General features: G+C 42.4%; 1 long non-coding RNA gene across 1 annotated transcript; it reads right to left on the bottom strand.

The window, feature by feature from the left end:
* Positions 1-3,506: 3,506 nt before the first annotated feature.
* On the bottom strand, positions 3,507-20,508 carry LOC125083794 (uncharacterized). Its single transcript, XR_007122374.1, has 3 exons — positions 20,498-20,508; positions 20,408-20,412; positions 3,507-3,610 (listed from the first exon to the last, which is right to left on the bottom strand). It is a non-coding gene; the product is annotated as an uncharacterized LOC125083794 (long non-coding RNA).
* Positions 20,509-25,196: the final 4,688 nt, after the last annotated feature.

Here is a 25,196-nt window from a genome sequence, read left to right as displayed (position 1 = left end):
GTAATTTAAAATTTCAGTGGCCATTATGGGGAACTTTCAGTCTCCCCAAATTTAATTTTCTGTTCAAAGCTGAATTAGACAACCATGGTCCTAAAATTGACAAAACTGAATGGGAGACCTATTTTAACCGGTATTTGGGAGCTTCCAAATGCTATCAGGAATCTAAAATTGGCTGTCTCCATCACAGTTTATAAACTAAATGAGGTGAACAAACAATTAAAAAAAGGGGGAGAGGGCACCTGGGTGGCTCAGTGGATTAAGCCTCTGCCTTCGGCTCAGGTCATGATCTCAGGGTTCTGGGATTGAGCCCCACATCAGGTTCTCTGCTCAGCCTGCTTCCTCCTCTCTCTCTGCCTGCCCCTGCCTACTTATGATCTCTCTCTCTCCATCGAATAAACATATAAACAAATAAATAAATAAATAAAATCTTTAAAAAAGGGGGCTGTAGCTTCTGAGGCCTTTTCTGCCCCTCCCCCACCTTCTCTGTCTGCTGACACTTGACAGCCATCTTGTGCTCTGGCTTTTCCTTTGGTTATCTTCCTCTGCTCCCTCATTCCAGTCCTTTTGCAGAACCCTTCTTTCCCTCTGAAGCTCCCTCCACCCCTTCCTCTCCTGAACCTGTTAAAACCTGCCCTTTTAAAGTTAAATCTTCTGAGGATTGAAACAGAACCCAAGTTTCTTATGTTCCCTGGACTATGGCTGAATTGGGAGCCATAGTTAAAGAGTTTCTTGACGTAAGGGAGGGGCCCCTCCCCATTATTTTGCTGAAGGATTTAACATGGTTATTCAAACTTACCAACCTGGTTTCTCAGATTTATATCAATTGGTCCACATGCTTGTTGCTGAGGGCCAGGCCAAACACTGGATGAAACTAGCCCAGTGGTAAAATCCTGAACAGGATTTAGAGGAAAAAACCCTTAAAGTTTTGGCAAGATGCTAAAAAACACGTTGGAAACTTCCACGGAGCAATTATAATGGCTTTTCTGATCTATAATGGTCTGCTGATTTGAACAAAATTCGGGTTTGTACACAAAAGCCTGATGAATCTGTTCGTAATTATTACAATCGACTCTAAATTGTCCTTAAAGAAAATTCTGGTCTTCCTTTAGATACTGAATCCACCTGGGTAGCATTTAACTCTATGTTTATTCATGGGCTGATCCAGGATCTTTCCCTTTTAGTTAAAAGGACCAGGATGGGATGGAAAACTATGTCTATGCCAGATTTAACTATCCTGGCAAACCAGCTTGCTCAGAACTTAGATGAGTCACCTAGAGAAGACCACTAAAATGTTCAGTGTTCAACTCCATTTCATGAAGGCCCCTAAACAAAACTGGAAGCCTAATTTCTGCTATTACTATAAGGAACCAAGACACTGGAAAGAAGATTGTTACAAATTTAAGCCTTTCAGGCACCTCCAGCCCTCTAGCCAACTTTCCCATGTCCTCCCAATTCCCAATGACAAGGCTCCAAGGAACTACAGGGGCTCTTCCCAATTCCTCCCTCTTTATCAGCTTGGAGAAAGTACACTCCTCCAGATTGGGAATGAAACTCTTTCTGTCCTTATTGACGCCGGAGCTACATTCTCAGTGCTTAACTCCACTGCTACAGTGCAGTCCCTGCCTTCCAGTACTGAGTTCCACCAGTGCAGGTCTCCAATAGACCTCAACCGGTCCCTGTCTCTGAACCTATTCTCTTTTGTCTAGGCTTTTTGAAAGATACTTGCCCTCTTCTCCTTAGTTCCTCTGGCCCATTCATTTATTGGGCTGAGGTTTCTCAGAAAAATATTATGCTGGAATTTCTTTCTCCCAAAAGGAGAAAATAATTCTAGAATTTGACAGTAGCAACCAAAATAGTGAACAAGGGGAAATAAATGACCCTTTGCCATCTTTTCTATGCTCTGCCCAGATGGCACTACAGCTGGGTCTGGGGGTAGTCATTGTTTATTCCTATTGGATCAGCTACCATCATCTTTCTGGGCAAAATCTTCAACTGCTATTTACAGAACCCACAGAGCACCTCCCTTCAGGATTCAAATAGATCCCTCAAAACCTCTCCCTAGAATTAAACAATACGCTATAGATCAAGTAGTCTTTCAAGGCATCAACTCCATAATAGAGGACTACAAGGCTCAAGGCCTCATTCTCCCCTGCACTAATCCCTGTAACTTTCCTATTTTACCTGCGGGTAGGGGAGGTTGGGGTAGCCAACAGCCTAGGTTGGAGGTTTGTCCAGGACCTCCAAGTAATGAATAACATGGTTACCTCTCAGCACACTGTCATTTCCAACCCTCATCTACTACTGACATCCATTCCCAGTGAAAGCAAAGTTTTCAGTATAAATGACTTATGTGGTACATTTTTTTAGTATTCCAGTTGCTAAGGGTAGCCAATATCTTCTTGCCTTTACTTGGGAAGAATGGCGATTCACCTGAACAGTAATGCTCACAGTATTGCTCACAAACCCTAAAGGCTGATTTGGATGACACAAAGTTTCCTGCAGCCTCTACTTTGTTGCAGTGCATAGATGAGTTACTTAAGACGACATTCTCCTGTTAAAACTTTTGGCTTTTTTTTTTATGGTTTTATTTATTTATCATTTGAGAGAGAGAATGAGAGAGACAGAGCATGAGAGAGGGGGAGGGTCAGAGGGAGAAGCAAACTCCCTGCAGAGCAGGGAGCCTGATTCGGGACTCGATCCTGGGACTCCAGGGTCATGACCTGAGTCGAAGGCAGTCGCCTAATCAACTGAGCCACCCAGGCGCCCCAAAACTTTTGGCTTTAAAGGAACAAAAAGTCTCCAAAGAAAAACTGCAGTTTGCTCAAACTCGGTTTTCAATATTGAGGGCACCTGATCCCAGAACAAGGACTAGATTCGGATCTAGGTAGACTTTGAGGCATCCTGAATTTTCCAAAACCTAAAACTAAAATCTTTTAATTAAGATCAAGTAGTTTTCTGAGCCTGGCTAGCTATTGTCAAAATTTGATTCCAAATTTCTCATAGGGTATCATAGCTAACGCCTAGACCCTACAGCTCTGGTGTATCCCCCTAGCCTCAGCCATTCCTGCCATGACCCCCTTAGTGAAGCCCCCTGAAGAAATAGTCATGGGGTCCCCTTAACCACCCTTGCACCCCCATGCAGTAGAAGCCCTCCTAACTTTTCATCACACTCAACACTTCTAGGACAGTCTCCTCACCTCCAATGAAACTCTCCTGCTAACTGCTCATAGAACTCTTCCTTGTTGCAAAGCCTTAAACCTGACCCACTTCTCCCTGCTTCATGAACTGCTTAATTGACAGAGCACCTTTTGACCCTCTATTACAATTTATAAGAAACTCCTCTAACCAATGCCAACTTTTCATGGTTTACCAATGCTTCTCATTTAAAGGATAAACATAGTAAATATCAAGTTATCACAACCCCGTTTGAAGTCATTAGGGCAGCACCTTTACCTTTGGCCACTTCAGCCCAGCAAGCTGAAATATACAGCCTTACACAGGCTTGTTTGTATTTTAGCCAAGGGCAAAACCACAAATATTTATAATGACAGTCAGTATGCCTTTGGGGTAGCTCATGACTTTGGAATGTTATGGAAACAAGGTTTCCTTACTTCCAAAGGGATTAAAAATGGCTTCTATGTCCAAAACCTATTAGATGCCATACTTTTTGCTGGTGGCTCAAGCCATTACCAGGGTTCCTGGGCATTCCAAACTCAACTCCCTGGAAGCCAAGGGAAACCACGTCGCTCATCTTTCTGCCAAAAATGCTGCTTTCAAGGAGACTGATAGCCACACCCCTGCCCTATTCCAAAGAGATGTCCTCCCAAATAACAATTTTGGAAAAATTGACCAGAGATGCCCAACAATTGGCCCCAGAAAAGGAGAAACAATATTGAAAATCTAATGGTTATTGGATAGGTAAGAAGAGAAAACTCTGGTTTGGACCAAATAACAATCTGGCTCTACCAGAAATTCTAAAATTCCCACTACTTACAGATGTCTCTGCATTATACCATTGGTCTACTGACAAATGGTAGCATTCATGAACCAATATTGGTGGTGAACTATCAAGAAGGCTCCCAAAAGTGCCTACCTTGCTTGTCCCATTTGTCCAAAATACAATCCTGAGAAGCCTGTCCATACTGCCTCTGGGCATTTTAAATTGTCCAGTGGGGGGCTCCTGGGTGGCTCAGTTGGTTAAGTGTCTGCCTTTAGCTCGGGGCATGGTCTCGGTCCTGGGATGGAGCCCCAAATTGGGCTCTCTGCTCAGTAGGGTATCTGTTTCTCCTTCTTCCTCTGCCCCTCCCCCTGCTCGTACATATGCAAGCACTCTCTCCTAAATAAATGAATAAATAAATATAGTAATAAATAATAAACAAAGTAAATAAATAAATAAATCTTTAAACAAACAAATAAATAAATAAATAAAATCTTCTAATAAATAAATAAATTGTCCAATGGACCATTTGAGGTTTGGCAAATGGATTTCATGCAGCTCCCCCACCCCTTCCATCTCATGGATGTAAGTACATTTTAGTCGTAGTTTGTATGTTTTTCACTGGACCAAAGCATTCCCTTGTAGACAGACCAACCCTTCTATAGCTAAAATTCTGCTAGAAAAGAAGAAAGGATGATCCCTACTTTGGGAACCCCTCTTGAACTACCAAGTGATGAGGGGACCCATTTTACTGGTCAGGTGCTTCACGAATCTGTGTTGTTTGGCCAGTGTGACAGCACTTTCATTATGTGGACCATCCTCTCCTCAGGGTTGGTCGAAGGCACTCCAGGCACTCTTAAGACTCACCTGGCAAAATTCACAGGGATTCTCCAAGTACCTTGACTAAAGGCATTGCTATTAGTCCCTCTAAATCTCAGATCCACCCCCTTAAGAACTCATAGACACTCACCCTTGGAGATAGTCATAGGACATCCAGTGCTTTTGGTCCCTGCCTCTTTTTGGTTTTGTTTTTGTTTTTAAGATTTTATTTATTGATTTGAGAGAGAGCAAGCAAGAGAGAGAGCAACCAAGAGCAAGACTGAGCAAGAGAGAGCAGGAGTGGGAGTCTGGGGAGGGGAGGAGGGACAGAAGGAGAATGATAAGCAGACTTCCCACTGAGCAGGGAGCCTGACAGGAGCTAGAGCCCGGACCCTGGGATAATAACCTGAGTTGATGGAAGACACTTAATTGACTGAGCCACCCAGATAGGCCTGATCCCTGCCTCTCTTGACCCACATTGATAAGAGGGGATACATTTCAATATTATAAGGGCCCAGTAGCTTCTATTAAAAATAATTGTGCTTGGGGTGCTTTCCGCTCATCACCTGCCCATCCCCCAACTCGTTCTCTCTCTTTCAAATAAATACAAAAAATCTTTAAAAATAATAATAACCATGCTTTGGGGCATCTGGGTTGTTCAGTTGGTTGGGCACCTGACTCTTGATTTCGGCTCAGATCATGATCTCAGGGTCACAAGATCAAGCCCCACTTTAGGCTCTGTGCTAAGCATGGAACCTGCTTGGGATTCTTTCTCTTCCTCTCCCTCTGCCCCTCCTCCTCCCATTCACACATTCTTTCTCTCTAAAATAATAATAATAACAACAACAGTAACCATGCCTTGATAGAGCTATCTTTCCACAGTGTGCTCCCAGAAGACAATGACCTTTAAGCATCACACCTCTCAAACTGGAGATACTGTCTATTGGAAATGGCACCTCTAGAAAAACTCTCTTTAACCTTGCTGGAAAGGCCCTTATAAGGCACTGCTAATGAACCCTTGTGCCACCAAACTCTAGGAGACAGACTTTTGGATTCACATGGTGCATCTAAAGAAAGCCCCAAGCCTTGACTGGACCTGCATACCATCTGGTATCCTGAAAGTGAAGATTTCCCAGAATCAAAACAGACAACATCTGGAGAGATAGTGTTCCAAGACATCCGGCCCAGGCCTATATACCTTTCCTCACTTTTACTTCTATATCTTTCTAGAAAAAAAAAATGCCCTTTTCTGCATTTTCCCAGGTCTTGCAAAATGGAGAGACCTCCTTTGATCATGATCTTTTCAGAATCAGCCTCATTATGATCCCGTGAGCATTTCTGAAGGGTTAGAAGTTTTGGAATTCACAAAAGTCTTTATTTTATCTGACCTATTAACTGACTCTGGATTCTTAAGCAAATTCAGGGTTTCTGTCAAGTTATAACTTGACAGACTGTATTATCTGATAACATTTGTTCTTTTGAGATAACAATATTTTTTTCTCTAGTGCATCTTTGAAGTTTTGCTATTCTTGGAAAAAAACTCATTAACTCCTGCTTCATGTTTGGACTTGGACTGTATCTTCCCAAATGCACTCAGTTATTTCATGCAGGGACCTCTCACAGTACTTCACCACATTAAAAGGAGACTTCTAGAAGGCATACATGACTCTGGGTTTGCCTTTCTTCCCTTAGTCCAAACAAGTGCCAAAAAATATTTTCAGACCTAGAGTCCTAGTTTAGAACCAACATATACAGTTTGGAATTGTCACATTGCCTTTGACTATGTACTTGTTGTCTGTCAATCTTTTGCAGAAAGGATGCACCCAATAAGGTGATGTTGCCTCAATGCTCACAATCTGGAGAAGATGTAGACTTCAGATGGGGGAAGTACCCAAGAGTTCTCCTTTCTAGTCTTCCCTGTTACTCAAATGTGGCATGACTGGTTTCCAGCTGCTCTGCACTTTCCTTCAGATGTGAGACATGACAACCAGGAAAGGTCCTTCCTGGTTCTGAGAGACAAAACCACTAAATAAAAAGAACCTATTGATCGGTGATGCTTTCAAGGAAAGATCTTTATCAAAAGGGGCAGGCCTGGGAAGGGAGATGTGAAAACCAGTAACTGGAAATCTCACTAAAACAGAGTCAAGAGGTTTGGGCAGGGGGATTTCTTACGTCTTACCACTCGTAGTCAATTGCAGACTCAAGGGGAGAGACAGAGTTGGCCTTATGCAGACTTAACCTTGCATGTGGATCCTACTCTACTATTCCAGCTGGGGAATGAGATGCTTTCCTTTTCCCTCTAGGCAATAACTCAGTCAATGAAAAGCTTCGAAATCCCAGTTCATGCCAATGAACTTTGAATCAGTGGCAGAACTAAGACTTGAACCCAGCACTCTTCTTGAAAAACATGAGATGAAAACAGGTAAAAAAGTAGTTCTGCTTCATGAACCAAAAAACAACTTATAGACTCCACCAGCACAAAGGTCATTCAAGCTGATCCTAAGTTTAAAAAAATTTAAAGAACAAATCATTCTGGAGACAGTAGGGTCATATAGGATTGAAAGAACACTAAAATATCTGGAGATCATATTCCAAAAACCTACATTGATATTAAAGAGAGATCTGTCATGCCTCCATTGTACATTTTTCTTAGACAATAAGTTGACTGATTTCAGCCAACAGGAAAATAATTGTCTTTATTTGGAACCATCTTAGGTTTTGCCTCTCTCCAACAAAGGGCTTCTAACGGTTTTGGTAGATGGTTATCCATGGATAATGATTTAATGATTCTGCACATCTTGTGATCAAGGCATTGATCACTTTTCTTCTGGACTGTCTTTTCAGGGATGACTGTCTAGCGAACAGCCTTGGAAGACAGAGACAGCACCTCCCTCTGGAGCAAAGGGCAGGCATGCTTACTTCCCCTTAGAAAACATCTGTGTTCCCTCCGCTCAGGGTTCCTCTCCTCTCCTGCAATCCAAACACTGCATGTGCAGCCATGTGCATGTGCAGATCTGGGGTCATCTGTGCCAACCCCATGGGACTTGGGAGCAAGGGGCACTGATGCAGCTCATGCTGCTTTCTGGGATGTGAGTAATAATGTCCTTTGTCTCTGATTCAGGAGGCTTGTGTCTTCTGCTACTATCCATGATACTGTGGTGGGCTAACTTATTAGGTTGCAAGGAGGTTAGTCTCAGACCCTTTACAGACTTGATACTCTTGCCTTTTGTGTTGGAAATGAGGCCAGATCAACAATAAAAGGACAGAGCTCTGAAGGTAGAAAGAAGGATTACATTCATCAGTGGGAATAATGAACCCCAGAAAGTGTTAACCCCCTATTTCAGGGTCTGACAAACTTGCAAGTACTTCTGTTCTCGGATAAGCTGTACCTGAACCTTAATTCTTTCAACTCCAACAGGACTGAAATCTCAGAACACTAAAAACAGAGACCAGCAGTGGGGGTGACACCAAGAAGCTAACGAAGCTTAAGCTCTGGTGGCCTCACTGCCCAGAACCTTCTAAGGCCTGGCAAGAGATCTAACAATGTGTTTCACATGGTCATGTGTTTTGTAAAGATCACAAAAATAAGATTTTAAACCTCATTTGGTCAATTCCACAGTCTCTTTCCACTTGGACTTTTCCTCCATTAGGCCTCCCTTCAGTAGGGTGGTTTTGTAGTGGCTTCAGGTATTTGGGGATACTAAAAAAGGAGAGTTGGTAATACCCATAGCTTGTGTTTAGCTCAGGACATAGTTACATATTTCATGGTCACCTCTGTGTATGGCTTACTTGTTCTACACAGGGTTGGCTTCCAGGATGAATCCCACAGGCCAGAGGCTGTATCAGGAAATGGACAGGCCCCACAGCACTTGGCACTGTAAAGATAGGATAATAGAGAAAAAACAGGGACTGAAATGTATTCACCCAGAACCAGTCTGTGGAAATTCTTCCAGTCCTCAGAAGTGTAAAACTGGTGATGGGGTTTGGGGGTGGGGGTGGGGGGTAAAAAAAAAAAGTGTAAAACTGTAAGCAAAGGACTCCTGGTCAAAATGCCTCTTATTAGGAATACTCAGCACAGGAGATCCAATGATAAACCTACCATACCATTCGTTTCATGTTGGAAATTATGCAAAATGAAATTTATCAGACTTCCTGTGTGCATAGGGTAAAAATAGTAGTATAAACAGTTGCTCTGTGAGTTCCCATGTTTTATGCAGGCCAAGGTATCAGACTACCTCTTAGCATATCAAATCCATCCTATCCTGACAAAGTCTCGTGGTTCCTGATGAGAGAGCCAGGAATATGGCCACCAATGCTCAGAAATGACCTGGAAGAAACAGCAGCCAGTACTCCTGCGACAAAAACCCCTCCATGTATTCCTCAGTAGGTCAATGCGGATGTAATTTAAGTCTGATTGGATCACCCGACTATATAACACAATTCAACGTGGTGGCAGTCTGAAACTGCACCCCGATTGCTCATACGGACCTTATCTTCAGATTAATTTCGTGCCTTGGTTTCAGAATTTCTGATTATACCAAAATAAATACAGTAGGAAGGCAAGATCCTGATAAAAGCCACCAGTGTAAAGCAAAAAGTGAAAATGAGCAGAACTTCAAAGGGTCAGAAACTCTCTTGCTATTATAAGATAATGGAAACGAAAACTTCTGATGGTCACAACTGGGAAGGTAGGGGGAAAAAAGAATCACAATAGCCAATAAAATGTAGATGAAATTAAAATCGAAAAGATAAAGGTGATTAGAGAAGTAGGACACAGTCATACAGGAAAGAAAGGGAAGGAGATGGACGGCATTGTAAAGGAAAATGCAGTTCGCACAGACAATGAGCGAGCTCCAGACCCACAGCTGCTTCGGTTTAATGAATTTGGTCACTTTGTGTCCTTTGTATGTCCTTTTCTATTTAGCCATAAACACTGGGGGGAAAGCATTCTACAGATTTGTCAGGCACACAATTAACAGCCTGTTAATACTATTTTCTGCCCTTGGTGAAGTTTCTGATGTTTGTCTCCTTTTTAAAATTTGTAGGTTGTTGTGATTTCCCATGCTAAGTATTCCCTTTGATTACTAATTTTTATTTGTAATTTTGTCCTATTTTTCTTTAAGAAAGTCCCCAAATTATATGAGCCTCAGGCTCTGCTAACCACGGATCTGGCTCTGGAGACGAGTCATGCAGTTTTACTCCCTGTCAATCCATGTCAGACAATATTCAGACATTATTCTCTGCCTGAAGGAGAGAAGATTCAATTGTCTAAAAGGTTCTGGGCTAAAGAACAGACAGATCCAGATGGATCCAGATGGACTCCCTGCTTTGTGGAGTTTAGTTAAAAGGTCAACCAGGATTGTAGCTTAGGGGGGAAAATAGAGTATGTTTGTTGGCAAGTGTTGCCTCAAACACCACTGTCAAAAAAAAAAAAAAAAAAAACCCACACACAAAAACTGAAAAAAAAAATGCGTCATAGAACAGGACAATTCTGAAAATATTTGTTTACCACTGGGAGTCTCTTCTAAGGCAGGAATATTTAGTTGACTATAATTTTGAATTCTTTAATATTATAAAGCTGACTTTTTGTTGCTTATGTTTGGAGCAAATGACAAATATCTTATGTCTCCAATAAATACAGCAGGTTCTCTGTGACGGGGTGTAGGTAACTGCTATTATAGACAAGTTAAACTCTCGTAACTGTATAAATTCTTCATGATATAACAGCTTGGTACCATCAATGGCTTCCAATTATTGATAGGAGATATTTCCATATCTTTTATACAGATTTCCACACATAGATTAGTTCAGGGAACTCACTAAGTTTGTTTCAAGGTAATGACACAAACACGTGGTCTCTCTACGTATGCTTGGCTCTTCGATACCTCTGGCAACAGACCTGAGACAATTTGGTTCACTAATTCCTTTTTGGACTCAGAAGTATAAAATTTCTCTGCAGGATTTTGTCCTCTGTTCAGATACTGTTTTTGAAAACTAGAATTTTTTTTTAATCTTACAGAAAAACCCATCAGCAAAAATTTTTGACTTTGCTACCCCTTACCCCAGCTCATCTCTCAGCTTCCGTGGCAATGACAGTCAATGTTTACCAGATTCCCCTAAGGTTCACTTTTCTATCCTGGCACCAACTGAGTACTTCCAGGTACCACTTGTGGTCGTTTGACTCCATGTCCACTTGGCAAAGCTGGAACTATGTTTCCCAAAAGTCATTTCCCCATGCCGTTCCAAGCTAAAATTGCACACAAGAGAAATTCATGCGATTTAGAAGCCACAAGTTAAACAGCAGCCTCTATGCTTGGGAGATGAGTGCAGGTCAGTGTCATTGGCTGATAAGCTGGGGCTCTTCTCCTCAGCCTGGGGTAGCGGGAGGGTATGCGGTTCCTTTCAGCTCCTTTGGCTTCTACTAGTCTTGGGGCAGGCCTGTGTACAGCTCCCAGAGCAAAAGGCACCAGCTGGTTCCACCGGTCCCCAGCATCAACGGAGTGAGACACAGTGAAAGACAAATACAGTGTGCCCTCATACGTTCCACTGGTCCATTTTTCTCTGCTTCACAACTAGCTTTTCTTCCCAATTGGCTGCCCTACTGACCTACTGCAACTTCGGGCCAACCTATAGACAGCTCCCCAGCACAGTCCTTGCCTGGTGACTTTTCTCTGATCCTCCAACCTGTCTCCTTCTGGAACCTGACTTCTTCGCTCTTCCACAATTTCATAAAGTCTGATCCCGGTCACAAATCCCTTTTTCTGTGCCACTCACAGTGGTTCCGTTCTGCCTGCACTCTGATGTGCACCTGCTGAGGAAGCGGTTGGGGAACAGAGTGACAGATGAACCCCAGAAATGGACTGTAGATCTGTGCTTCTTAATTACTGCAGTCAAGTCAACGTGCGCTCCGGAGCACTGGCGGAGAGCAAATCAACGCACCTGATTCCTGAGAGTCATCAAAAGTCTTCGCATTTTTTATGTTCTCTGATAGAGCCATTCCACCCCTAAGAATTTATCTCAAGGACTTAGTTATGGATTGTATAATACTTTGATAAATCATTTGGTGAAACTTTCAAGGGACATATTTCAGTGAAAATGGATGGTCCACGAATTGCTGTCTCAAGATGGTTAGTTCCGCTGACGGCAGAACTTTGTGCTTTGCTGAGGGAGTGTGCAGAAATGAATAACTCTGAACTCTGGACATCATAGGGGCCATTTGGAAACTATGTCTGGGGAAGAAAAAGAAGAGGGAAGAGGCTACTGTCTGGAAAAAGAATGGAGGATAGAAAACAAGAATATCAAATGGCTAATGTTCCTGTTTTTCCACTGTGTGTTGGGTGTTGGGTGTCTCCCCAGGAAACATTCATGTCTGATCCTTTGCAGTGGGGCTCATTCTTTTGGAGACAAGTCAAAGTGCTGAGTCTTCTTCAAAATGAGCATAAGGGGAAAACTGAAAAAATAGGGAAATATTGGAAACACTCCAAGAGTTCAAAATTGGAAATTATTTAATTGAGTTGTGTCATTTCCAGACAACAAAATACCAAGCCACCATCTGAAACTACATTGGTAAAGAATGTTTAATAATATGAAAAATGTCTTAAACAGACATTTATTCTACATATAAATGTAGAGTATTGGCAAAGAAAAACAACTGGATGAGTAAACACCAAATACTGACAGCTATGCTAGGCTAGGCTGATTTTATTTTCTCCCTTTTATTATTCATAATATCTTAATTTCCTAAAATAAACACATATCCTTTTTGTAACAAAACGAAAACAGCAGATGTATATAGATTTTCATTAACTGGGTGAGTCTTACTCCCAAAGCAAGGGTTCAAAGGCATGAAAACAAACAGCAGGCACATTTAGGCAAGCATCCGTGTTCCAGAAAAAGCTAATCTGAGCCAGCTGCATATTATCACACTTTCATTGTCTTCAGGAGGAGGAAATGGATCAACCCATTCCTATTCCCCACCCTGGACAGAGTCAGACCTCAAAGGGACAAAGAAGGCCCAACACAGAGATGTCCTCAAAGCAAGGCCATATGAGTTCTTTACCTGGATGCTGTGAAACACTGCCATTCATTCTGGACTAGCCAGTAGAGCTGAAGCTGCCCTTCTAAGTTTAGATCCTGAAGAAACTCACATATGTGCGTAAGGAGTTATGCACCCAATTTTTATTTCAGTATCCTGTCCTTTCCACTCATTTTTTTCAATAGGAAATTTCTAACATACACAAAAGGTAGCAGAGAGGTTTATTTTTTTAAGATTTAATTTATTTATTTGAGAGAGAGAGAGAGAGAGAGCACAGTGGGGGGAGGGGCAGAGGGAGAAGCGGACTCCTATCGAGCAGAGATCCCAATGTGGGGCTCGATCCCAGGACCCTGAGATATGACCTGAGGTAAAGGCAGACGCTTAACTGACTAAGCCATCCAGGCACCCAACAGAGAAGTTTAATAAATCCCCACATGCCGATTACTCAGCTTCAGTAATAATCAATTCATGGTCAATCTTATCTCACCTCATCCCTCCCACTCAATGACACTCCTGTATTATTTCAAAGCACATCCTAGACATCATAACACTTTATCCATAAGTATTTCAGTTAGACATATCATACACACTGAATACATGCATATATGTATGAATATAATATGTATGTACAATACTTTAAAAAATAACCCAAAACCCCAACCATAACATCTTCTTACATCCAAGACAAAATAATCAGTTCTTAATATCCTTAATCATCAAGTCAGTATTCAAAGGTTAAATTTTTCATAAATATGATTATCCTCAAGACAATTCAGAATCTGGAAATGAAGGAATATTTATTTATATTTTAAAACTATTATTAAATTTTTTAGATGTGATAAAGATTTTTTTAAATCTTACATTTAAATATTTATAGATAAAATGATACATTATCTGGAATTTGCTTCAAAATGGGTAACTGGGGTAGAAATGAGAAGAGATTGGCTGTGACTGGATCATTATTGAAGATGAGAGATGGGTACATGGGGCTTGTTTGTTGTACTATTTCCTTTTTTTTTTTTTTTACATATTTGACATTTTCCACAATAAAAAGTAAAAAAAAAAAAATGCATATCTAAATAATATATTGCTTATGAATAGAAAGAAAAATAGGAAGACAGAACCAAAAAAACAAAAAGGGGAAAAAAGGAAAAGGGAAAAATAAACACAAAATTAAGAATGTAGTTGCCTTGGGAAGGGGAGACAGAAGGTAGTTGAAATTATTGGAAATGTTCTTGGTTGTGAATGACTGCATGGTATTTTTTACATTAAAATACAAAATGATAGATAAAATACAGAAGAACCATTCATGTGTCGATATGTGGAGTCCCAAACCAAGGATTAGAATTAGTCCAGTTTGGTGCACTTGACCACCAAAAATAGTAAAAAAAATTGCCTGATGACTAGTACACACACACACACCCCTCCAAAACAATAGCTTCAGAAATAATAATAGCAAAAATTACCCTTCCTACTTTCAATACTCTGAAGTCTTCTGTTCTAGTTCATCTTTTTTTTTTTTTTTAATTTATTTGACAGAGAGAGAGAGAGAGATCACAAGTAGGCAGAGAGGCAGGCAGAGAGAGGGGGAAGCAGGCTCCCTGCTGAGCAGAGAGCCCAATGCGGGGCTTGATCCCAGGACCCTGGGATCATCACCCGAGCTGAAGGCAGAGGTTTTAACCCACTGAGCCACCCAGGCGCCCCTCTAGTTCATCTTTTAAAAAACACTGGTCAGGACACAGTAAACTGATTTCCAGACCACCAATGACCTGGCTTGTGGAAAACACGGGACTGTATGATGATCAGGGTCTTCTTCAAATTCTCAGACTCTAAGAAGCTGAAGTTGGTTTTATCTACTCAATAGGCACCGGCCCCGATTACAAACAGTAGCAGTAAGAAGGGGGCTTCTGCTGTATTTCTACTCAAGAAAACATAGGGAACTGCTCTCTTCCTGGATCTCCTCATCTTCTGGGTCTTTAAATGGCGGAGGGCCCCAGGGCTCATTCCTCAAGCTCTTTTCCTCTCTCCCTACACCAAGTGATATCATCTAGTTCTTGGATTTTATATACCAGTTAAACACTAATGAACCTCAAATTTGCATTCCAGCCCTGACCTTTCCTCTAAACTCCAGACCCTCTTATCCAAATGCCTACATGATGTGTCCACCAGGATACCTGATGCCCGTCTTAAACCATATTCTGGGTTCTTCTCCAAACCATTTCGGTCCCAGACTTGCAGACCAAAAGCCGCACTGTCACCCTTGATTCTGGTCTTTCTCTCACACCCCGTGTGGGATCCATCAACAAATCCCCTCTTTCTACTTCCGAGGAACATTGCAAATCTGACCAATCCTGATCACATTCTACTTGCCTCTGCTGCCATCTTAGTCTGCCCTTGATGTTCTCTGACTTCCTGAAGGAACTTCAGCTGTGTGATTACCCGGTTTCTACAGAGAACTTTATTTTCCTGCTGAACTCCCCACAAAGAAGAGATTGCCCATAAAATCTCTAAGAATGCAGACACTTCTGCAGAGTCTTAAGAAAATATTCACTCAGCATCAAAAATAACCCTTGTGCCTCCCTTCCCCCATCCTTTGTTGTACCGTCCATCTTTCCCACCGAAGTGTCTCTTCACTCTCTCCCCTGCCCCCTCTCTGTGAGTAGCTCTTGCCTGGAAAATCTAATGCCTCCACAGCTCTCTGTCACCATAGTGGCCACTTCCTCTCCCCACAGGTCCACAGCGCCCCCTCCCTCATTGGCCTCCGGCTTCCTCTGCCCTCACCCCTGGCCTTGCTTTCTATAGAAGCCTCCCCCAGCTCTTTCAGAGCCAGCCGCCATCTTGGTTTATGGCATCCCAGCAATATTGTCTCCACTTCCAAATGGGGACCCAAAAAACTGGACTGGAGAAACCTGTCCAAGACCACACAGTTGGCGGCCACCTGGATTTCACTCCCACGCTTCCTAATTCACAGGCCATTGGAAAGCCTGGGATTAGAGTGGCAGCTCCCAGAGCTCCCTGCTTTGCTCACCGCTTTCCCGGCTGACTTGGGGCCCATCTGGGTCTGGGCCACTTAACCACCAGCTACCACTGCACTTGAAACTGCCCAGGGAACCCCAGGTAATGCACTTCTTTGTTTAATAGGAAATATCTTCATTCGGTCCTGCCTTAAATACATGTTATGGGTAGACAGCCACACAGCAGCAAGCTGTAGAAATGTCCTTTGTATTTTGTGTTCTGCACCAACTTGCATTCCCACCAACAGTGTAAGAGGGTTCCCCTTTCTCCACATCCCCTCCAACACACGTTGTTTCCTGTCTTGCTAATTTTGGCCATAACTGGTGTAAGGTGGTATCTCAATGTGGTTTTAATTTGAATCTCCCTGATGGCTAGTGAGGATGAACCTTTTTTCATGTGTCTGATAGCCATTTGTATGTCTTCATTGGAGAAGTGTCTGTTCATGTCTTCTGCCCATTTTTTGACATGATTATCTGTTTTGTGTGTGTTGAGGTTGAGAAGTGCTCTATAGATCCTGGATATCAACCTTTTGTCTGTACTATAATTTGCAAATATCTTCTCCCATCCCGTGGGTTGCCTCTTTGTTTTGTTGACTGTTTCCTTTGCTGTGCAGAAGCTTTTGATCTTGATGAAGTCCCAAAAGTTCATTTTTGCTTTTGTTTCCTTTGCCTTTGGAGACATATATTGAAAGAAGTTGCTGTGACTGATATCGAAGAGGTTACTTCCTATGTTCTCCTCTAGGATTCTGATGGATTCCTGTCTCACATTGAGGTCTTTTATCCATTTCGAGTTTTGTGTTCTGATCATGGCCCTCAATGCTGACCCCAAACTTGGCTTTGTCAGGAACAGAACCCTCTGCTCACTAGATAGCACTGCAAGGGCCATTTGCTCTATTTATGAGTTGAGGTATGAAGTAATAGAGACTAATCCTGTCCCCCTCAGTCACGTGACTTGCCACGTATATTACACACAGCAAGGAAAAAGGATACAAATAAACTAGCCAGGTTCTATCAGCCTACTCAATTTGTCTTGGAAAAGTCTCCCATTCTGTCCCTTGGGCACACCCATACTAAGGGCCTCCATGAGTTGAATGGCATAGCTTTGGCTTCCAGAAAATTGCAGCCCCCGAAGCCAGGCAAGAAAACCCTATGAAGATTGGCTGACTCATCTCCAGTTGGAGTCAACAGTGGCTGAGCCCTTGTTCTCACTCTGTGCCAGGCACAGTGTTAGAACCTGTCATGTCACAAAATCAGTCTGAGCAGGAGAGGAGCCCTCCCCCTTTCGGAAGCGTCTAGAGTCTCCTGGGAGTAATCACACACACACACACACACACACACACACACACACCTACACACACACCACCCTAAGGGATATAGGAAAAGCTCAGAGTGAGTGCCAGGAAAATTTAGAGGCAAAAAGTCACACTTAATCTGATAAGATAGCTCCATTTCTTTGTGACCTCTGTATAAACAGAGGACAACATTCATGACATAGAATCACTTTTTAATTGAAATATAACTGTATATTGAAATATAACTATAATATTATATTAGTTTCAGGTATACAACATAATAATTTGATATTCACATGCAGAATGATTGCTACAAAAAGTCTTGTTAACATCCATCACCACACAGAGACAAATTTCTTTTTCTTGTGATAAGATCTTTCAAGATTTACTCTCACAGCAACTTTCAAATATATTATACAATATTTATAGTCAGCATGCTCTATTTTCTATCCCTTGTACTTGTTTGTCTTATAACTGGCAGTTCGTACTTTTTGACTCCCTTTCACCCATTTCCTCTACCCCCACCCCAGGCAACCACCAATCTCTTCTCTGTATCTAGGAGTTCAGTTTGTTTCTCGTTTTCAGAGTCTACATATAAGTGAGATCATACAGTGTTTGTCTTTCTCTGTCAGACTTACTTTACTTAGCATAATACCCTCAAGGTCCATCCACGTTGGGGCAAATGGCAGGATTTCCTTCTTTTTTATGGCCGAAAAATGTTCCATTATATACACCATAGCCTCTTTTTTTTTTTTTTTAAGATTTTTATTTATTTATTTGACAGAGAGAAATCACAAGTAAACAGAGAGGCAGGCAGAGAGAGAAGGAAGCAGGCTCCCCGCTGAGCAGAAAGCCCGATGCGGGGCTCGAACCCAGGACCTGGGATCATGACCCGAGCCGAAGGCAGCGGCTTAACCCACTGAACCACCCAGGCTCCCCGCACCATAGCCTCTTTATCTATTCACCTATCAATAGACATTTAGGTTGTTTTTATTTGCTATTGTAAACAATTCTACAATAAACATGGGGAAACAGATACCTTTTTGAGTCAATGTTTTGGGTTCCTTCAGATAAATACCCAGAAGTGGAATTGCTGGATCCTATGGTAGTTTATTTTTAATTGTTGGAGGAAGTTTCAAGACACATAATCATTTTTAAAAATTGAATCTCCCATGTTGGTGATGCCCATTACACATGGTATCCAGTGGAAATGCATTCAAATTACCCAAGTTCATGTGACTCACATACTTCATTTCCTAGCTGAAAGGCTTCAGTCAGTTTGATGAGAATGTCACAAAGGACATGGGTCCTAGCCACAGGCCACCAGGGAATACAGTGACTAATCTCTATTTCTTATTCTACAAACACACACAGTATTTTCTCCATTCTAGGTACTGTTCAAAGCACTTTACAAATATTAACTGATTTAACCCTCACAAATATCTACAAGGCACTACTTATCCCATTTAAGATAGTGAAACTGTGGCACAGATCAATTATATAACTTGCCCTAGGTTATATAAGTAATAAAATTCTACTAATAGGGTTCAAACTCATTCAATCTGTGATATTGGCCACTACACAGCTTATTGACTTAATTATAACAGTCCTCTCAGTTTGATCTCTGATGGGGACGATTTGCCATGGGTTTCTCACCTTTCTGCATATCTCTTCATAGAGTGAACAGCCTTTGGAAGATCTATTATCTCCCTCTGGAACAAGAGACACATATTTACTACCCATTATTATTAATGAAGGCTTCCTGAGCTCAGGACTCCTCTCCTATAAGGCAATCAATAGTTGACATTTGGCCTTTGTCACATTGCCCTATAGGAACTGGGGCTCAGGGAACAAATGCTTACACTCTGGCTACCAGAGTACTGTGAGTAATAAAGTCTTTTGCCTCTGATCCAAGAGTCTCCTGTCTTCTACCAGCATCCATGAATCTATGCTAAGCTACCTATTAGCTTGCAAGTGGTGTAAAATCTCAGATACTTCATAGGCTTGACCACCTGTATCTCCACTGTAAAAACAGACCTGCTTCACAGAACACTCTAGCAGAGGTAATGTTTGAGCCATATCTTAAAGGTAGTGGTGGACACAAAGGGCTTGCTGGAGAATGACAGGCAAAATCAGGAAACAGGAGTATGCATGATACGGCAGGATGGCTAGGCCTGGTGGCTCCAAGTTTCAGTCTCTCTAGCATGCTAGCCCTTCATTGGGAAATGAACTGATTTTGAGTTAAGTCCCCATTCATACCTCTCAATTTCTCTTTAGGAAAAAAAAAGATATTATTTATTTATTTCGGAGAGAGGGGAGAGAGAATCTTGAGAGAGCATGCAAGCGTGACCAGGGGGACGGGCAGAGGGAGAAGCAGACTCCCCATTGAGCAGGGAGCCTGATGTGGGACTCGATCTCAGGACTCTGGGATCATGACCCGAGCTGAAGGTGGACACTTAACCAACTGAGCCACCCAGGCACCTGCAATTTCTCTTTAGAAGCTACAGCATGGTTTTCTTTTTCCACTTTGTCAAATTGACCACCTGTGAGCTGAGAAAACCACATGATGAAAGTTCATTCTTTCTCAAACACATCAGACTGTTTTGGCTCCTGGGAATGAGGCTTCCTGAAGATAAACATCCGGGATTGGCAAGAGCTGATGAAGTCAGCGATAGCTTGGGTCCATGGGCAGAGTCCTACTCACCAGCAGCCCTTTCTCTCCACACCATGTATGTGCCCACCATTGGACACATGTTTGTGTCCTCTGTTACAAGTTCTACCCCAAATATTTGCTACAGTGAAACATCTCGGGGCTTAACTGATGATAACTTCTGATGGTAATGTCCATTCATAGGATATTGTTTCCAGGCTTTGTGTCTAAAAAAGAATCCTAAAGATTAAAATGGAGTCCTTAGTTTACTCCAGCAATATATAAAAGTCTGGTGTTGGTTTGCCTCCAGAAGCAGAGCCTGAGACAAGGACTCAGATGTGGATAGTTTAGTCCTACTGAGAAAATCCTGGGAACCAATGTAGTGTACATGCCTCAGAGTTCCCCATCCTGGGAGTGAAGGAACTGTAGTACTTGGTTACAAGGTCCCATTAGTCTTTGGTTGGAGGCTGAACTTTGGTTGGTGGGGTGAGCAAAATCAGGATGAGAGAGCAGTGAACTCCCCAGCACTGCTGCCCTTCCGGCAAAGAGATGTAGACACTGACAGGTGGAGGCCAGCCTGCACTCACAGCACTGGTGAGGCCTGAGGGATAGGAGAAGGAGGCTGCTCTAGACGGAAAAGCCCAACGGCTCAGAAAGGACCCTGACTCACCCCTCCCTAGAAAAGAAAGTTACAAGAAAAGAAATCATCTTCTAGTGGAATGGCTAAAAACCCAGGCCTCAAGATTGTACAATAAGGATAAAGTTTTCTGGAAGGTTCTTTGTGACATAAGCTATGGAAAGAAAAAATATCTCTGGCTGGCCTTCTGCCCCAGAGCTGCTGCTTGTGCAGTACACTGAGCTGTGAGGGGGAAGGCAGAGGTGCTGGAGAGGTCTATCTCCTTGTCCTGCCAGAGGCTGATTCTCCAATGCTTTTAACTTGTGTCTAAAGCAGGCACCGCTACAGAAGTGATTATCCCTGGACCAGAGAAGTAGCTAGCCCCCAAAAGACTGGAGGGCAAATGAGCTGTGTCACCTGTAAACAAAGTCGCTCCTGGGATCCTCACATAGGAGTCATGCCTTGCTGTGAGATAGCAGACCTGAGTGAACAAGCAAGGGGAGACAGCTTGGCCACTAGGACAGGTTCCAGGTTTAAAAGGCTCTAGGTCCCAGATCTCTGGTGGCCACCTGGGACAGGGGCTGCTGATGTCTAAGTTGGCATGACGTTTTCGGTGAAGTTGCCCTGAATATCACGTACTTTCTCCCATCCACAAAATAGAGCAAGCATAAGCCCGATGTCATTGGCAGGGAGCAAAGCGGAAACATGGACAAGCTGCGGCCTTCAAAACACAACTCTGAGAGAAGGTTCCATGGAATGATCACTGTCCTTGGCCTGCTGAAAACTCTCAGCGCCCAGAAATGCAGACATTACCTTTGTGGGCATGACAACCGTCACTGCCTCCCTCCACGTGCCCCGCTTCCTCCGCAGCTGACCCCTCACTCAGTTCTTGTCACATCTGCAGACGCTCCTTATGGCAGCTCCATCTCCAGCACCACGCCTGAGCCATGGGTTATTAAAGATTTTTCTTCAAATAGAGTCACTCATTTTAAACATACACAGTTATTAACAAAGGCAATTTGATCTCATCATTATAGATGAAAATGCAGTATCCCTAGCTACCAATGAAAATAAAGCAATGTTACCAAATTCTAGCCAGATTTTCTCGCCCGCCATTGGCTATGATCCTGAGGAATGTTCTCTCTCTCCCTCTCCCCCCCTTTCTCTCACTCTTTCTCTCATTCTCTGTCTCTGTGTATTAAAAAAGAAAGAGGCAGGGTTTGCTCCTTGATTAATCCAAAGGACTGAAACAGATGCCTAGAAAAATCTGTATGTAGCAGAAGTAAGTCAGCCCCCAGAGCTGGAATTGGCAATGAAGCCCCCCCAACACCCTCCAACACCCCATGGGCACGTGCAGACTCTGGCACTCTCCACAGGACACAGAGGGGAAAGTCTTCCAGTCTCCTTCTCCAAGTGAGGAGAGGAGGAGAGGGCCATCAAAGAAAAAGAAAGCAATATGGAAGAGAAAGATGGCTAAAGACAGGGACACAGTGAGCAAGACAAGATGTTAGAAAGGAAAGACACAGCACTCACCACCGCCCCCTCTAAGTTGGAAGCTGCAGTAAGTGCCATCCACTAGCAGGAACTTTCCTCTTATTAAAGAAAAAGGAACTTTCAACCCTATTGAGTCTTTCTGTATGCTAATTACTGCAGGATTGACTGCTGTGGGATTCCTTCAATGAAGCCATTTGGACTCACAATTTAACCTGCAAAAAAGATTCACTCTTAATTAAAAGCCAAGCTGACCTTTTAGAAGGCTTTTTTTTTTTTTTTTTGGAAGAAAGGAACAGGTTTTTTAAGATCATTAAGTCCTAATAAGTTCTATAACCACAAGACCAGCAGACACATGTGCTTGAATATCTGATGGCATCTGTGATAAGGTCGAACCAACCCATGTCACATCTTCCTGATCCTGAAATGGGGGATGAATAGATGAGAGATGGCTCTTCAAAGGACTCCATGAGCACCCTGCTGACTTCAGAAATAGGACTAACCCTTAGGGGAAGGATGTAGCTGAGGGGTTTTACCCCAAGAACCCACAGGAAGAATGTGTACAAGATGTTGATGTGAGGCAGGGATGTGGCTGACAGGGTGACCATGGTGTGATCCTGAAGATGGTGGGATATCAGTAACTCTTGGGGTCTATTTCCGCACAGATGGGGTTCTGCTTTGTTATGTTTATGAGGTATAGAAATCCCAGAAAGAAAAGATGACTTCAACTTATGAAAATCTGAGACTCATCTTCACCTTCAAGATAAGACTGGAGAAGAAGCAGGAGATAAGCAAAACTAGAAACAAATATTTCTTGGAGATAGCAAGTGGAATTCAGGGTTTCATGTTCAGGGTATGTGACCAGGGATCAAAAGGATTTGATTCTGTGTCCTGCCCCTTGAGGGCGGTTGCTGTAATGTCAATTAACCTCTGCGGATTCGAGTCTCTGCCTGCAAGGAGAGCAAAGATGCCCTCCCTCTGTAGACTGACTTATTATTTCCACATATCTTACATTCAGTGCTTGCGTAACTCAGCTGGAGCAGATACTAGGTAGAGCAGGTAACACCGTCCTCATTTTACTAACAAGCCCCCACTGAGACTTGACTCTATCTGGTCAACTTCTGTTACTTGCTGGCTGTGTGAGCCTTAAACAGTTTACTCAGCTTCCTCTGTGCCTCAGTTTTTATCTCTGTTAAGCAGGAATAAAAGAGTGCTTATTTTGGGAGCGCTTGGGTAGCTCAGTCAGTTAAGTGTCTGACTCTTGATTACCACTCAGGGTAATGAGATCGAGCCCCACATTGAGCCCCGTAGTGAGCCCCACAGTGAGCTCCATACTCAGCCAGGAGCCTGCTTCTCTCCCTCTCCCCCAACTCAGGTGTGTGCTCACTTTCCCTCTCTCAAATAAATAAATCTTTAAAAAAAAAAAAAAGCATTTGTTTCATAGGGTTGGTATAGGGATTAAATGAAATAACATAAATAAAGTGTTTAGAAAAGTCTTGGGCCTTTGTAGGTTTTCAATAAAAGTTAGGTCTTCTTGACTAGGGTGTCAGATCTGGAATTCTAATCCAGGCCTTCTGACACCAGGAGAGTTCATTGATTAAGACCATGGGCTTTGGGGCGCCTGGGTGGCTCAGTGGGTTAAAACCTCTGCCTTCAACTCAGGTCATGATCCCAGGGTCTTGGGATCGAGCCCCACATCGGGCTCTCTGCTCGGCGGGGAGCCTGCTTTCCCCTCTCTCTCTGCCTGCCTCTCTGCCTACTTGTGATCTCTATCAAATAAATAAATAAATAAAATCTTTAAAAAAAAAAAACAAACAAACCCATAGGCTTTAACATCTAACAGAGCAGGGTGCAAACTCCATTTCTACAACCTAACTACAGGACTCAGTGTCCTCTTCTAGAAAATGGGTGAGGGTGATATTGTCCACTGCATGGATACAGTTGCTGGGAAGATTAGTTGTGCAAGGTAACCAGTAGTTGCTATCCTCACTTCTGTGATTACTTTCTGCTTTCTACTCATTCACAGAGATACTGGCAAAGCCACCTGGGTAGATAAGAGTGCTGGATGATCTTAGGACTCTATAAAATTCTAAGCTAATATGGTACAGTTAGAGTTCAGTAAAACAACTTTTTAAGTAGCCACTTAGGAACATCCTGCTGAAGATGGAAGATTAAACACTCATCCACTTTTGCTCCCTACTGAAATTCCATTAAAATAACACTACAAGGATTTTCTAAATTTTATGAACCCACAAGGACAAAGAAAAGGAAGAGGAAATATCAGTAACAGAATTTCAGAAGGTAAAAACCAGAGGAATGAGCAAAGACAGGTACAGAAAAAAAAAAAATCCTAATCCTAATTAACATTAAGAACACCAATATGCAATCTCAAACTGTTTGGGAAGTGACAGCACCAGGTAATTCTAGAATCAGGTATGAAAGTGAGACTAAAAACAGGATATTGAAGAAGTCAGACCCTAAGGTGCCATCCCTGATCAGCCCAGCCAGGTGACCCTTCAACACTAGCAAAATACTGAAGGTTTCCTTTTCTGGAAAGGAACATCAGATATAACTGAAGATGGAAGTATTGTCCTGAAAACAGGGGAATTAAATGAACACTTATATGCCAATGCCTCTCTGGACACTTCTAGGGCAATATGACCAACTACAAAATTAAATTTTAAATTTGGTTCTTCAGGTGCCCTGGCCACATTCAGGGTGCTCAATAGATCCAGCTCACTTTGATCCCTGCAGAAAGTTCTACAGGCCAGCTCTGGTCTGTGCAAAGATTCAGTGATTTTCTGAAGGATCTGACCAACCCAAGAGGATAGACCCAAGATACAGACAGTGGGGGTTCTCCAAGAAAATGGCAAAAGGTTCAAAACTCTGAAAGCCACCAGCCTCCTCCTAATATCTAATCAGACCCTCTCTCCTTAAAATGACATCGAAGATCAACAGCTACATGAAGAAAGCCTCTATCAAACAAACAGAAAAAAGAATAAGAGAAACGGAAATAAAGGTGAAAGAAGAAAACTTCAAAGAACCATCATGAATATTGTCAGAGAGTTAAGAGAATTTTCCTCTGTAAAATAGGAGTGGATTATCATAACAAAGAAATATTCAGAGAAATTTTTTAAAGAGATCTTCGAAATTTTCAAATGATGGCAGAAAAGAAGTACTCATTAAAAGGACTAAAGGATAATTGAGAAAATGTCCCAGGAAGTATCTAAAAAGATAATGAGATAGAAAAGAGGAAAAGAACAATAAGTACATTGTATTAGTCCTTGTATTTCCTTTACCTCTTCACTAAAGAAATGTCAGGAGCATGAGGATCTAGGGGCT

The sequence above is a fragment of the Lutra lutra genome, chromosome 13 (assembly GCF_902655055.1).
Source record: "Lutra lutra chromosome 13, mLutLut1.2, whole genome shotgun sequence".
Classification (NCBI taxonomy): domain Eukaryota; kingdom Metazoa; phylum Chordata; class Mammalia; order Carnivora; family Mustelidae; genus Lutra; species Lutra lutra.
The sequence above is the reverse complement of the archived record's forward strand: the minus strand, read 5'-3'. Positions and strand labels throughout refer to the sequence as shown.